The 16,094-nt window shown below is 36.3% G+C and overlaps 2 pseudogenes; one reads left to right on the forward strand and one right to left on the reverse strand.

Annotated features, from left to right (window-relative positions):
- Nucleotides 1–4,317: 4,317 nt before the first annotated feature.
- On the reverse strand, nucleotides 4,318–7,127 carry LOC122447267 (annotated as a pseudogene).
- Nucleotides 7,128–13,747: 6,620 nt separating this feature from the next.
- LOC122447418 lies at nucleotides 13,748–14,699 on the forward strand (annotated as a pseudogene).
- Nucleotides 14,700–16,094: the final 1,395 nt, after the last annotated feature.

Genomic DNA, 16,094 nt, shown 5'->3' on the forward strand with positions numbered 1-16,094 from the left:
ATCTAGAAAAATGGTACAGATGAACCTACTTTCAGTGCAGCAATTAGAGACACAGACATAGAGAACAGACCTGTGAACATAGCAGGGTGGCGGTTGGGAGAGGGTGTGGCAAATTAAGAGACTAGCATTGAAACTCATACGTTAAAATATGTAAAACAGATAGCCAATGAGAAGTTGCTGTACAGCACTGTGAGCTTAACCCAGGCCTCTGTGACTACCTAGAGAGGTGGGCTGGGGTAGGAGGTGGGAGTGAAGTCCAAAAAGGAGGGAACATGTGTATACTTATGACAAACTCATGTTAACGTATGGTAGAAACCAACACAACATTGTAAAGCAATTATCCAACAATTAAAAGACATTGAAAAACAGTATTCAACATCATTTAATATTTTCTGAATTTATGGAAAGACTGTTTCCTGTCAAAATCAAAATGCAAGTCTCTCTCAGGTGCTGCTACTCAGCCTCTTTCTGTCTGTCCTTAATTTTCTAAGAAATATTGTGAAAACATGGAATTAAAAAACATTTCAAAGAGGGAAATGAGGTCAGTTCCAAGGTCGAGTGGAATGATGAGCCCAAAGGAAGGGCAGTACATGAGAGAATGATGAGAATTTGACGGCAAAAAATGTATATACTATATTTGGTAGTTCATTTCAGTCATTCACTCATGTTCAAATTTTGCGACCCCATGGACTGCAACATGCCAGGCTTCCCAGTCTATCACCAACCCCTGGAGCTTGCTCAAACTCACGTGCATTGAGTTGGTGATGCCATCCAATTATCTCATCCTCTGTCATCCTCTTCTCCTCCTGCCTCCACTCTCCCAGCATCAGGGTCTTTTCCAGTTAGCCAGTTCTTTGCATCAAGTGGCCAAAGTATTGGAGCTTCAGCATTAGCCCTTCCAATGAATATTCAGGATTGATTTTCTTTGGGATTGACTGATTTAATCTCATTGCAGCCCAAGGGACTCTCAAGAGTCTTCTCCAACACCACAGTTCAAGAACATCAATTCTTTGGCACTCAGTATTCTTTATGGTCCAACTCTCACATTCGTACATGACTACTGAAAAAACCATAGCCTTAACTGTTATGCCCGATGTCCAAATCCCCGAGTGGGAAGAGAGAAGGCCTCCAAGACAATGCAACTCGCAAAAAGGGAAGTTTATTACTGACTCAAGCCAGGGCTTCTGCCGCATCCAATGCAGTGGTGCAGGGTCAGAGAGCCCCGAGCCCAAGCTGTTACACAAATTTATAGGGTGAGCACACGCCGTTGGTCAAAGCAATTTCATTGGTCAAAACTTTCACGTGCGGGGGACTTTCCCGGGGGTTTCTGCCCCATTCCTAATTTCCTAATTGGCAAACAGCTGTCAGTGTTAAGCGAAAGCTGATTGATTGTATCCAGGTGGCCTGATAATCTCACCACCCAGAAGTAGGAAGGCCTACTCCTAATCTAAGCTGCCTGCCATGGCGTTACTTCTGCTCGCCTCACATTAACTAGATGCATCTTTGTTGACAAAGTAATGTCTGCTTTTTAATATGCTGTCTAGTTTGGTCATAGCTTTTCTTCCAAGTTGCAAGTGTCTTAATTTCATGCCTGCAGTTACCATCTATAATGATTTTGGAGCCCAAGAAATTACAGTTTGTCACTGTTTCCATTGTTTCCCCATGTATTTGCCATGAAGTGATGGAACTGGATGCCATGATCTTAGTTTTTTGAATGCTGTTTCAAGCCAGCTTTTTCACTCTCTTCTTTCACTTTCATCAAGAGACTCTTTAGTTCATCTAGATTTTCTGCCCAAAGGATTGTGTCGTCTGCTTATCTAGGTTATTGATATTTCTCTCAGCAATCTTGATTCCAGCTTGTGCTTCATCCAGCCTGGCATTTCGCATGATGTATGCTGCATATAAGTTAAATGAGCAGGGTGGCCATACACAGCCTTAGTGTACTGCTTTCCCAATTTGGTACCAGTCCATTGTTCCATGTCTGGTTCTAACTGCTGCTTCTGGAATGGCATACAAATTTCTCAGGATGTAGGTAAGGTGAACTGGTATTCCAATCTCTTTAAGAATTTTCCACACTTTGTTGTGATCCACACAGTCAAAGGCTTTGGCATAGTCAATAAAGCATAAGTAGATGTTTCTTGAATGTTCTATGGTCCAACAGATGCTGGCAATTTGATCTCTGGCTCCTCGGTCTTTTCTAAATCCAGTTCTAACATCTGGAAGTTCTTGGTTAACATACTGTTGAAGCCTCACTTGGAGAATTTGACCATTACTTTGCTGGAGTGTGAGATAAGTGCAGTTGTGCAGTAGTTTGAACATTCTTCATAGTGGAGAGTTCTGACAAAACGTGGTCCACTGGAGAAGGGAATGGAAACCACTTCAGTACTCTTGCCTTGAGAAGCCCAGGAACAGTATGAAAATGCAAAAAGATATGACACTAAAAGATGAACTCCCCTGGTCGGTAGGTGCCCAATATGTTAATGGACAAGAGTGGAGAAATAACTCTAGAAAGAATGAAGAGATGGAGCCAAAGTGAAAACAATGCCTAGTTTGGATGTGACTGGTGATATAAGTAAAGTCTGATGCTGTGAAGAACAATACTGCATAGGATCCTGGAATGTTAGGTCCATGAATTAAGGTAAATCAGTTCAGTTCAGTTGAGTCACTCAGTCGTTTCTGACCCTTTGTGACCCTGTGAAAGGGTAAATCAGAAGTGGTCAAATAGGAGATGGCAAGAGTGAACATCAACATTTTAGAATCAGTGAACTAAAATGGACTGGAATGGGCAAATTTAACTCAGAGGACTTTTATATCTACTACTGTGCATAAGTAGTAGAAGAAATGGAGTATCCCTCATAGTCAACAAAGGAGTCTGAAATGCAGTACTTGGGTGCAGTCTCAAAAACGACAAAATGAACTCTGTTTGTTTCCAAGGCAAACCATTCAATATCACTGTAATCCAAGTCTATGCCTCAACCAGTAATGCTAAAGAAGCTGAAGTTGAACGGCTCTATGAAGACCTACAAGACCTCCTAGAAATAACACCCCAAAAAGATGTCCTTTTCATCATAGGGGACTGGAATGCAAAAGTAGGTAGTCAAGAAATATCTGGAATAACAGGCACATTTGGAGTACAGAATGAAGCAGGGCAAAGACTAATAGAGTTTTGCCAAGAGAACACACTGGTCATAGCAAACACCCTCTTCCAACAACACAAGAGAAGACTCTACACATGGCCATCTCCAGATGGTCAATACTGAAATCAGATTGATTATATTCTTTGCAGCTGAAGATGGGGAAGCTCTATGCAGTCAGCAAAAACAAGACTGGGAGCTGACCAGGGCTCAGATCATGAGCTCCTTACTGACAAATTCAGACTTAAATTGAAGAAAATAGGGGAAATCACTAGGCCATTTAGGTATGACCTAAATCATATCCCTTATGATTATACAGTGGAAGTGACAAATAGATTCAAGGGAATAGATCTGATAGAATGCCTAAAGAACTATGGACAGAGGTTCATGACATTCTACAGGAGGCAGTGACCAAGACCATCCTCAAGGAAAAGAAAGGCAAAAAGGTGAAATGGTTGCCTGAGGAGGTCTTACAAATAGCTGAGAAAAGTAGAGAAGTGAAAGGCAAAGGAGAAAAGGAAAGATATACCCATTTGAATGCAGAGTTCCCAAGAATAGCAAGCAGAGGTAAGAAAGACTTCCTCAGTGAACAATGCAAGACAATTAAGGAAAACAGTAGAATGGGAAAAACTAGATATCTCTTCAAGAAAATTAGAGATGCCAAGGGAACATTTCATGCAAAGATGGGCACAATAAAGTACAGAAATGATATGGACCTAATAGAAGCAGAAGATATTAAGAAGAGCTGGCAAGAATACACAGAAGAACTATACAAAAAAGATCTTTATGACCCAGATAACCATGACGGTGTGATCACTCATCTAGAGCCAGGCATCTTGGAGTCTGAAGCCAGGTTAGCCTTAGGAAGCATCACTATGAACACAACTAGTGGAGGTGATGGAAATCCAGTTGAATTCTTTCAATTCCTAAAAGATGATGCTGTTAAAATGCTGCACTCAATATGCCAGTTTTCATTCCAATCCCAAAGAAAAGCAATGCCAAAGAATGTTCAAACTACTGCACAACTGCACTCATATTTGGTAAGATGCTGGCAATAGAAGTATGAGCACTGAAAAATACTTCCAGTGAGACTATGTGAAAATTAATAGACTTTGAAAGCCCTGGTTTTTATTTGATTGCTCTTTGTTATGCCTCTAATTTATAAAACAAGGTTTTTATTTTTTCATTCCCTTGAGAAGAGTATAGTCTTCCTGGCCATGTCCATGAAGGCTCACTTGACTTTCAGATTCCTTAGGGTATAAATAAAAGGGTTCAGCATGGGGATTACTGAGGTGTTTAGCACAGCCACTCCCTTGCTCAAAGACACCCTGTCCTTTGCTGATGTATTCATGTACATGAAAATGTAGCTTCCATAAGAGATAGAGATGACAATTTGTGGGAAGAACACGTGGAAAAAGGCCCTTGTCCTCTGAGTGGTGGAAGAGATCCTCAAAATTGTTCTGATGATATATGGATAGGACAGAATTATTAATACCAAAGTGAACATCAAGGCAAACACAACAGTGGAAAAGCCCATCATCTCTAACAATTTGGTGTCTGTACAAGAAATGTGTGAAAGGGGAAATAATCACAAGTAAAATGGTCAATAGCATAATCAAGTTGTCTGAACAGCATGAGTGATGAGAAAATGATTAAGGATGAAGCCAGCCAAGAAACCAAGACAAGTAGTGTGCAGACTCTATGATTCATGATGGTCATGTAATGCAGCTGTTTGCAGATGACAATGTAATGGTCATAGGACTTGGCTGCCAGTAGGCAAAACTCAATGACTCCCAAGAGAATGAAAAAAAAAAAAAAATAGCCATACAATCAGTAAAATAAAAGTTTTATCTCCTGTAATAATGGTGGCAAGGGACTTGGGTGTAGTGACAGTTGTGGATGACACCTCTAATATGGGGAAATTTCTGAGGAAGAAACACGTGAGGCTCTGGAGGCGGGCATCCAGCAGGGTCAGGGTGCTAACGGTCAGGTTCCCAGTGACGCTGAGCATGTCGGTGGTGAGTAGAAAGACACGGCTCAGAATGTGAAGTTGTGGGTCATCTGACACTCCCATAAGGATAAACTCTCTTATTTCTATGTAGTTTCTCCTTTTCTTCTTTTGAGTATCCTTCAGGGTGAAATACAAAGAGACTTAAAGAAAAGGAAATTATTCACAGATAGCACTAGAATTTATTTCTGGAAGAGCTATGCCATGTTAATTTAACTTGGGAGATCTTTGAAAAAACTTATCTTTAAAGTTTTTTTTTTGTGTGTGTGTGTGTGTGTGCCATAAGCCAGTGTGTGTTTTTCACAGAATATTTCTTTTAAAATAACTATTTCACTGACTGAAATGGGGTTAAAAATATGCTTAAAATTTTTATCCAAATCACATACTGTAAATGTGAAGAGCAGGAATTGTAACCTAAGCTTTTCTATATGTTTGAAATACTGGAATAGAAATGCTATCTGTTGATTCTTTTAAATCCTTTCCTAAACTATTTCTTTCCCAATGGGAAACTCCTCATCTTTTCTTCAAATTCAGTTAGATTGCATTATGTTTTAATCCTTTACCTGACTTCTTATATTATTATTTTGCTAGTTAATTTAGAAAATCCAAATATGTCAGGGAAAAGGTCACTCAAATGGGCCCGTCTCCCAAATGAAAGTCATTGGACTTAAATCTTCAACAATATGAAAGACTGTTAAGTTCTCACTCTGACTCACATCTACCTTCTTAACTTCTGACTCCTTATCTGAATCACATCTAATGGATTCACTACTGTGACCACCTCGAGTATTGGAGCCAGGGTTTCTGAACTCTGGAATCTATTGCCTGATGATTTGATGTGACAAAGATGTAATAATAATAGAAATAAAGTGCACGATACACAAAATTAGCTTGAACCATCCTGTAACTAGCCTCCACCCAGGTCCTTGGAAAAGTTATCATCTACTAAACTGATCTGTGGTACAAAAAGTTGGGGAACTTCTGTAGAGAGCCCAGAGTACATAGGAGGCAGAGTGGATTTTTCATAGACTGGATCTGTGCCATTGACTAAAGAAATAAAATTGTATGAATATCTAAAATCAAACATAAAACATTATCTTTCAGAGAACATTTTTTCCTTCAAAATCTCTGCCATCTAAATATTATTATTCTCTCTATATGTATGTGTATATTCTGCTTTCTATTCTATGTTGTATTTTTATATTTTCTTTTTTTTTCTACATCAATATTCACTTAGTAAAATCTCTATTTTGTCAGTATATTGGTATAATTCTTAAATAGCAATGAAAGACTTACTTTGTCTTGCTGTTTAACAGTAACAGTAATAACAATGCATTTGTTTTAAAAGGTCAATAAATTGACCGAGTTCTTTTCAAGATCATTCATTCTGTGAATTCTCTTTGAATGGTAAAATTTACATTTTAGTATCAGGAGAGAACTTTCTGCAATAGAATATTTAATTTCAAAATATAGGTTTATTGATTTGTTGTATGTGCATGCTTAGTTGCTCAGTTCTGTCCAGCTCTTTGCAAACCTATGGACTATAACCCATCAGGCTCCTCTACTCATGAGATTCTCCAGGCAAGAATACTGGAGTAAGTAGCCATTCCCTTCTCCAGGGGGATCTTCCTGAGCCGGGGATCTAACTGGGTCTCTGGCATTGCTAGCAGATGCTTTACCCTTTGAGCCACCAGGGAAGACTTTTTTAGTATGTAATGCATCATAATATTGTGAAAATTCTCAGTGTTTTTTTCTTCTACAAGCCTGAGCCTTTTCATTCACTTTACTGCAGAAGAAAATTATAGTTACTGTCGATTTAGGAAAAATTCCAACTGAGATGAATGGTGGCCAATTCTACTGGGAAATCATGTGATGTTTAGGAGAAAATGAGCATATCCTTTTGCTAATCCTCAAAGAGCAGAGGAAAGCAATATCTTGCAACTTACAAAAACAACAGACTTTACCTTGCCTGTAGACAAATTCATGGCAACTCAAGTATTTGATAAATATTTACTAATGCAAGTGTAAAAGTCATTGTTATCAATGAACAACAATCTTCTCTAATTAACAGTTGTATATGACTCTGATCCTTAAACCATTTCAGAATATGAAGTGTCAACCACTCCTGGGATGTTTTTAGTAAAGCAATGAAGAGTATACTCAAGTATTTAAGACCTCATTTCAGACTTATCCTTCCTTAGGACTTATCCACACTTTTCCTGCTATTCCCATGAAATTTAGGATAACAAGCTTCATATTCCTTTCTCTCCTTTAAGAATTCTAATGTCTTATATATCTCATGTTGAATCAGGCTTGTGGTTCATTTAGAGTGAAAATTAACCTATCCAATAAACTAATGTTTGCCAGAGGAAGGGGGGATGATTGGGACTGGCATATATACATTTTTGCTCATTGTTCATTATTGCTCATCTCAGTTGCATCCAATGCTTTGTGGCCCTTTGGACTGTAGCCTGCTAGGCTCCTCTGTCCACGAGATTTTTCAGGCAAGAAATACAGGAGTGGGTTGCCATTTCCTCCTCCAGGCAATATTCCTGACCCAGGGATTGAATCTGTGTCTCCTGCACTGCAGGCAGATTCTTTATCTACAGGGCCATTGGGGAAGCCATACACTATTGTTAAGTAATTTTTATAAATTACTCATAAATCTAATTATTTTCACATAGTATTTCTAGAGTTGTTTTTCATTTCTCATACTTTTGTTGCCAGCTCTTGCCAAGGATATTAGATACATTTTTTTTTTTCCCCCATTCAAATTCCCATCCTTCTCTCATATACTTCCCTTCCTTCAGGCTAGACCTTCCACTCTATAACCATGAACTGATCTCATAATTCTTCTTTGAAATGTTTTTAATTCCATGTTTCTGGACAACATTTCTTAAAAAATTAAAGGCAGAAGAGGCAGAGCAAGAGCACACAAGAGAGACTTGTGTTTTATGATTTCACCAGAAAACACTTTCTAGAATTTCAAGAAATATTAAATCATGTAAAACACTATTTTTAATTTACTCTACAATGGCCATATGCATAATCTGTTTGTCTTATTAGACTATTACATATGTGAAATACCCCCCTTTTTGGAAATATATAATTAACATATATGATATAACAATTCTTAAAGAAAGGTTGAAGAATGAATCTTACCAGATACCATATATGACTACATTTTTTGTGGCCAACTGTATATTTAAATAAATGATTGATGTTACGCTGAGTTTTTCAATAATCAATAGCTAAGAGTTTTTGTAATTTTCTCAGATTGGTGTGAGAGGGTAACAGGCAGGAAGGCCAGGGGTCTCCAAACGGAGGAAAGAGGCTGCAAGTGCCAGACATTTTTCTCTCTCTTAAGCGGCAGGAGGAAACAAACCAGCGATATGTTTTTCCTTCTCTATACAAATTTAAAAGGAGGTTTCTCTTAAAATGCTGTGTTGCCGTGACACCTGGTTTCACCTGAAGCTAACTACTCTCAAACCTCGAGTTAACCAATACATTTCTTTTTCTTATGGAAATGTTGTCTTAAGCTATGACTCTATCTTCAAGTTGGTTCCGCCAAATGGCCCAACCTACTTACTCAGGTATTGTTCCCCTAATCTATGTAAAGGAAACTATTTGTTGGTAATCTGCCCTTCTACAAGATTCAAGTCAATCGTTTTATGGCCAGGGATGAATTATCTGGTGCCATTCTAAGTTTTATGACATTCCTTTCTTTTCATTAACAGATTGTGAGTGACTATATAGCAATAATGTATCCTGTCTGAGGACAGTCTTTGGATTAAACCCTCTGACTAATTTTGTTTTCTTAAAACGTAAATTATGGGAGTAGGTCTGGTCTTTACAAGGATGTATCCTGCCTGAGGACAATCTTTGGATCAAACCTTCTGGCCAACTCTGTTATCTTAAAATGTAAATTATGGGAGTAGGTCTGATGAGGTCTTTACAACCTCCAGACATTCTTTGGATTCATTGGAGAGTATATAACTCCATTGCTAATACTAGCAAAAGGGTACTATTTTGCCCCCTTCTGATGCCTATGTCAGAAGCTTTCTCTATCTCCTTTATACTTTAATAAAACTTTATTACACAAAAGCTCTGAGTGATCCAGCCTTGTCTCTGGCCCTGGATTGAATTTGTCTCCTCTGGAGGCCAAGAATCCCACATCTTATCATTCAGCAACGACCTTTCAGGTGGCTATTTTGAGGTAATACCTTACAGATACAGTTCATTCAATAATCTGCGTAAATGACAAATCTAATCAGTAGGGATAAAGAAGCTCACATTGACAAAGTTAATTGAGGTTAAAAAAAATTGTAAGTTCACTATATTTTAAGCATTAGAAAATTGCATTGCTTTGGAAAATGTATTGATTAAAATTTATAAAACATTCACACAAGATTATGCTATTCTGACACTGAAATTTTATTTTATTTTTTTATGTTTTCCATGAAGTCAAAACTTGAAATGATAATGAGATACTCAAACTCATCCTACATTTTTAAAACATTTATCCAGAAAGAGTATAATTGTAATTCAGAGTCAAATTCTTCCTGATTATCAATTGAGAGACTATTATCAATTGAGAGACTCAAGTCCAAAATTTACTGAAAAACAAATAAAACAACTTATTAAAAAATACTGAGGAGATTTTGATTTTGTAGGAAAGTTGTGGAATTACTATTTCCTCCCCTTATGCTGAAACATTTATGATTTCATAGATTAATTGGAAATATTTGAAGATACTGAACTTTAGACTAGATTGATAATTGTGAGTTCTTGATACCACAAACTGTAGTCTGGGAATTAAAATAACTGTAAATGAATTACAAAAGAGGAGTTTATGCAGATATTATCAGATAATGTAGCTCTCCACATAACTGTACAAACTCCTTAGTGGTTAGTATAAATGTTTGCAATCTGCATGAAAACATCGATTATCAATATCAGAGGTAAACACAATTTTTCTGTAAAAGGGTAATATATCAATAATTTAGAATCTGCAGACTGTAGTGTCCCTGTTGAAACTATTCAATTCTCTGTCTTTGTAATAAGAATGCTGCTATAAGCATTGTGTGAATGAAAGGGCTCAGGTGTTTCCAATAAAACTTTTAACAAAAATAGGAACTGGGCCAAATTTGGCCCATAAACCTTAGTTCACCCACCCCTGTTTTAGACTTTTCCCATAAACATTGAACCATATGCTATTTTCTTTATTTAATATGGGCTAATTTGATTTAAATGTGAAAATTTGATAATAGATGTAAGATTTAAATTTAACTCCAGATCTTTTTATTATGAAGGTAAATTAGTATAATCTTATAAAATATTTCCAGGGGAAAAGATGAGGCAAACATTTCTAACTCAGTTTTGGAGATTTTTATTCTTGATATCAAAACATAATGTAAGAAATTAAGTATCATCAGCAATTTGAGCCGTAAATTAAAAGATAAAGTACTAAAAGTATCAAAACTAGTATTTCATGTTACATATGACTTTATCCCAAAGGTAATTTATCTTTAGAAAGCTTATTTGTGGAATCAGTTACATTAAAGGATTAAAGATGAAAATCAAAAGTTGAAAAAAGGAAATCACATATCCTTGAACAAGATGCTGTGACCAGTCATGATTCTTAACAGTGTCTTAGTAAAATATAACAGAATATTTTTTTTCAGTAGCATAAATAACCTGACTAGATCATCACAACTAGATATGCTATATGTGCCTTGTTTGACTCAATTGGGACAAGTTAGCACAAAATGATATTTTCGGACAACTGGGTACCTCTGAGTATTGCAAGATGATAAATAATACCAAAGACCTTTGGTTAATTTTACTAGTTTGAAAATTGCATCATGGTTAAGCAAAAATCAAACATATATTTTAGGAATTCATACTGAAAATATACAGGGATGAAAAAATACTCCATTTCAGTTCTGATTTAAAATATATCAATAAAATTCTTTAAAAGTTTTTAAAAGACAGATAATGCAAATATTTAAAAAGTCCTCATATTTATTGAGTCTGCTTGATCTGTAAATAAAACTTATTTATCCAGTTCTCTCTTAGTGTATATTTGATAATATTTATAAGAATGACAGCAAGCAATTTTAATGTTTTAAACAGTAATCAAGTCTTGACAAAATCACTTATAAAATAAGAACTATCACCATAACTCCTTTCATTTAGTACTCTGCTGGAAGTTCTATCCTTGGAACTATCATAAGAAAATTAAATATATATAAAAGCATTGGAAAGGAGGAAACAAATATGTCATTCATTGCAAATAACATGATTTTCCTCCTAGGGCCTTAGTGTTTTACACTAAATATTTCTTTTACTGGAAAGTCTCCTCTTCCAGATATTTGCATGGTTAGCAAATATCCTTCAGGTCCTCCACTCCTTTAGGTCTCTGTTCAAGTGTTACCTCAATGACAAACATCCACCCCAATGACATTTTTTAATATTACAGTATCTCCCCACTTCCAAGATTTTTCAGTTTTATCTTCCTTTACAAACTACTCATTAACATGTGAAATACCATATATATATAGTTTACTAACCAATTATGTTCAGGTTTATTGTCTATATTCTATTACATCCCTCACCCCATGAAAGCAGGGATCTTTATCTACTTTGTAGATGAACTGATGCACTCCCAGCAGTGGTGTGCTGGAGCTTGCCTGGACCACATCCTGGGACTCCTTAAACATAATCATACAAGAGTCAAATCTAAATTAAATTTTCACGCACTCAATATCACATGCTGTTTCTGAAGTTGCCTCATGTGTCTCAGCCATTTTGCCTTTTTACACTTTCTTATCCATGTTTACAAAGCTGATTCACCTGCATCTTTCAATGCTGCCTCATTGGGCCTCTCTCTACTTAGATTCCCCTGGGCTAACAGGAGACAGATAAAATCAATCCAGTTCCATGTGTGTGACATACATAGAGAAGAACATCCCTATTTTCTGTTTTTCAAAGCAGAATTTGTAAAAAAAAAAAAATGTTAGGCTCTGAAGGCTAAGGAAAATGTTACTTAAATTGTGTAGATAATCATAGAATTACAAAATATCATTTAAAATCTGCATTAATACAAAGAAAATGTCTTAGTAAGTAGTGTTTCATATTATATGAAAAGGAGCAAGTGTAAGAAGTACTTTATTGAGTTTACCCAGGTGTAATTAAGTTTGTACACAGAGCTTGGCTAAGAGACAAAGAGCAACTATGCGTTGCATTATAATGAAAATATTCCTCAAATTTTGCAGCAGCAGGAATGAAGGATATCGTGGGTCAAATATTACCAGTCTAACCATAATGAGAACTATAAACCTTGAGATTCATGACAAAGTTAAACCACCATACTTGATTTGAGAGTACAAAAGAAACCAAATAAATTGCTAACTCAATTCACCAACTCTGAATTTACAGAAGTATGGAAGTAATCACTTTAAAATTTGAGACTAACTCATCAAGAAGAACCAGAGAGTAAGCATCTTTGTTATTTTCTAGTATAGTAATATGATTCCATCTCATTAAAATGTTATAAAGTAGTATTTGTTTATAGGTTTGCAAATTCAAAACCTTTTTGATATTAAAATGTGAGTATTGACTAACAAGAAAACTATTCATAGAGTCCGAAAGACCAGCACAGCAATAAGTCTTGGGTTTTTCATTAACTTTTCTTAAGTTAAATGGTTTTCTGTTACAAAAATAAAATGGCATTCCCTGTGTAAAGGATTATCTGCTTCCCAGTAAAAGTGTTGACCATCTACTTGGTCAATTTCTTGGTCACTTTTCAAAGCATTATTGTAAAACAAAAGAAAATGGATGTGTTCACTGCATGAACTGAACTACTTCTAGGCAATATTTATTTTAGTAGCAGAAGTTACTCTCTCTTGCCCTTCTGGCCTTTTATCAGAAAAAGAAAACAATGATGTGGGAAAGGGTTGCATCAACCAAACCCATAAGAAAGGAGAGAATACCAAAAAATATTCCCATGGAAAGACACATATTCTAAATTGAGATATTTACTATGTAGACTAGCCATTTAAACTTGTGAAAGTTTCCTAAACAAAGTGGGCCTCAGTTTTTCAAAATATAAATGTGAAAGTAGGCCTACATAGCCTCTGTGAGCTTATAAGCTCTGTATTTAGATTACCTACAAAGCATACTGGTTTTTATACTACTGAAGAAAGGAAAACAATGAATTAAATATTATCATATTATTACCAAAGAAGGTAAATATTTTAAAGACTAACTTGAAGTCTTAATAAAGAAAACAGCAGAAGAAATGGCCCTGTTTAAATGTTAACATGTAATTTTTATTTCATCCATGGCCTGTGATAGTGTATTTTTGAAGATTAGAGTTCAATATTTAACTTTTCAGATAATATTCATTACTTGAATGAAAGGTTGAATGGAAACTGGAGAAAGTTACTGTATGGGAACAGAGGTTTTAAATTTCAAACACTAACTTCATGATGGAATCTTTAAAACTTTTGTATTCTATCCTCAAATATCTTTTAATATTTTTTATGTCCTATAGGGAGAGCATATATTTTCTGTTCTAACAAGGGAGAAAAAGGGATCAGAAATGAAAAACCACACAAGACCCACAGAATTCATTCTTCTGGGGCTATCAGATGGTCCAGAGCTTCAGATTGTGACTTTTCTCTTTTTAATCATCACATATATATTAAGTGTCACTGGAAATCTGACCATCATCATTCTCACCTTGGTGGACTCCCATCTACAGACACCTATGTATTTTTTCCTCAGGAACTTCTCTATATTAGAAATTTCCTTTACAACGGTCTGTATTCCTAGATTTCTGGGCACAATTATCACCAGGGACAAAACGATTTCATACAATGATTGTACAGCTCAGTTGTTTTTCTTCATCTTCTTGGGTATCACTGAATTTTACCTTCTAACTGCCATGTCCTATGATCGCTATGTAGCTATCTGCAAACCCCTGCATTACACAGCCATCATGAACAACAGAGTCTGTGGATTGCTTGTCTTTTGTGCTTGGCTGGCAGGGTTCTTAAACATCTTCCCACCTGTTATTCTTTTCCTCCAGTTAGATTACTGTGGTTCTAACATCATTGATCACTTTGCTTGTGACTATTTCCCCCTCTTGCAACTATCCTGCTCAGACACATGGCTCCTTGAAGTGATTGGTTTTTACTCTGCAATAGTGATTCTGCTTTTTACTTTGGCATTAATAATTCTATCCTACATGTTCATCATCAAGACAATTCTGAGACTGCCTTCTGCCAGTCAGAGGAAAAAGGCATTTTCTACATGCTCCTCTCACATGATTGTCATTTCCATCTCTTATGGAAGCTGTATATTCATGTATGCTAACCCTTCAGCAAAAGAAAAGGCATCCTTGACGAAAGGAGTAGCAATTCTGAATACTTCTGTTGCTCCTATGATGAATCCATTTATATATACACTGAGGAACCAGCAAGTGAAGCAAGCCTTTAAGGATACCCATCCAAAAGGTTATCTTTTTCTCCAGCAAATGCAAGTATCTGTAGCATTAAAAAAATAATGTTCTGGTCAATGATTTATTTATTCATATTCCCTCAAAACTCTTTCACTACAGTTATATGATTCCTTTTTATTAATTCTTATTCTAAACTTCCCCAGACGTTGAACCAAAAAAAATTGGATAAAGCTGAATATTGCTTCAGAATTTTCTGTAAATTGTTTTTTATTTGTATATATTTGATGAATTAAAAAAATGTTATAACATAAGCCATTTCATTTGAGAAAAAGAATCTCAGGAATAATGTGGATTTCTGAAATTTTCACTCTTAGAAGATAACAAAATTATTATTAGAAAATTTTAATTCTACTTGGCATTTTCATGAAATCAAAAAACCACATACACTAGCAGGTTGGAAATAAAATATAAATATTTATTTAAATATTTTTGAAAAATAATAACCATATATAGTCAAATTTTTTATACTACTACTAATACTTTTGATAATAGTGAAGAGAAGGGCAAGAAAAAAGAGGTAGAGATAATTTTGTTTAGCAATTACTATATTCCAGAGAATGATTTTCTAGAAGAAAGCAATTTCTTCCTATTGGCTCACTGAATCCTGCCAACATTCTGAGGTACCTGTAATTGCTGTTCTCTTGTGGAAATATTACCTTATCTTTTCCTCTGGAAATATCTTATAAGATTATCATCATTAATAGGCATGTAAAAAATGTTGGAATTAAATTTTAAAATCTTACCTCTGTCAAGAATTTTCACATTTTATTCATGAAGAGTTCAGTCACTCAGTCATGTCTGACTCTTTGCGACACTATGGACTGCACCACCCCAGGCCTCCCTATCCATCACCAACTCCCGGAGTTTACTCAAACTCATGTCCTATGAGTCGGTGATGCCATCCAACCATCTCATCCTCTGTCATCTCCTTCTCCTCCCACCTTCAATCTTTCCCAGCATCAGGGTTTCCTCAAATGAGTCAGTTCTTCACATCAGGTGGCCAAAGTATTGGAGTTTCGGCTTCAACATCAGTCCTTCCAATGAAGATTCAGAAATAATTTCCTTTACAATAGACTGTTTGGAGCTCTTTGCTGTCCAAGGAACTCTCAAGAGTCTTCTCCAACACAACAGTTCAAAAGCATCAATTCTTCAGTGCTCAGTTTTCTTTATAATCCAACTCACACATCCATACATGATTACTGGAAAACCCATAGATTTGACTAGATGGACCCGCTGACTGCGACTGACCACACAGAAGCGTGGCGGAGAAGAGCTACCCAACGTCCAACGTCAGGGGCGGAGGCTGAGAGGAGCTAACACAGCCAAAGGTCAGGGACAGCGGCTGAGAGGAGTAACACCCCTCCCCCCTGCCGGTCCAAGGAGCGGTGGCTGTGCTTTACTGGAGCAGTCGTGAAGAGATACAACA

Source organism: Cervus canadensis, chromosome 9 (assembly GCF_019320065.1).
Source record: "Cervus canadensis isolate Bull #8, Minnesota chromosome 9, ASM1932006v1, whole genome shotgun sequence".
Classification (NCBI taxonomy): Eukaryota; Metazoa; Chordata; class Mammalia; order Artiodactyla; family Cervidae; genus Cervus; species Cervus canadensis.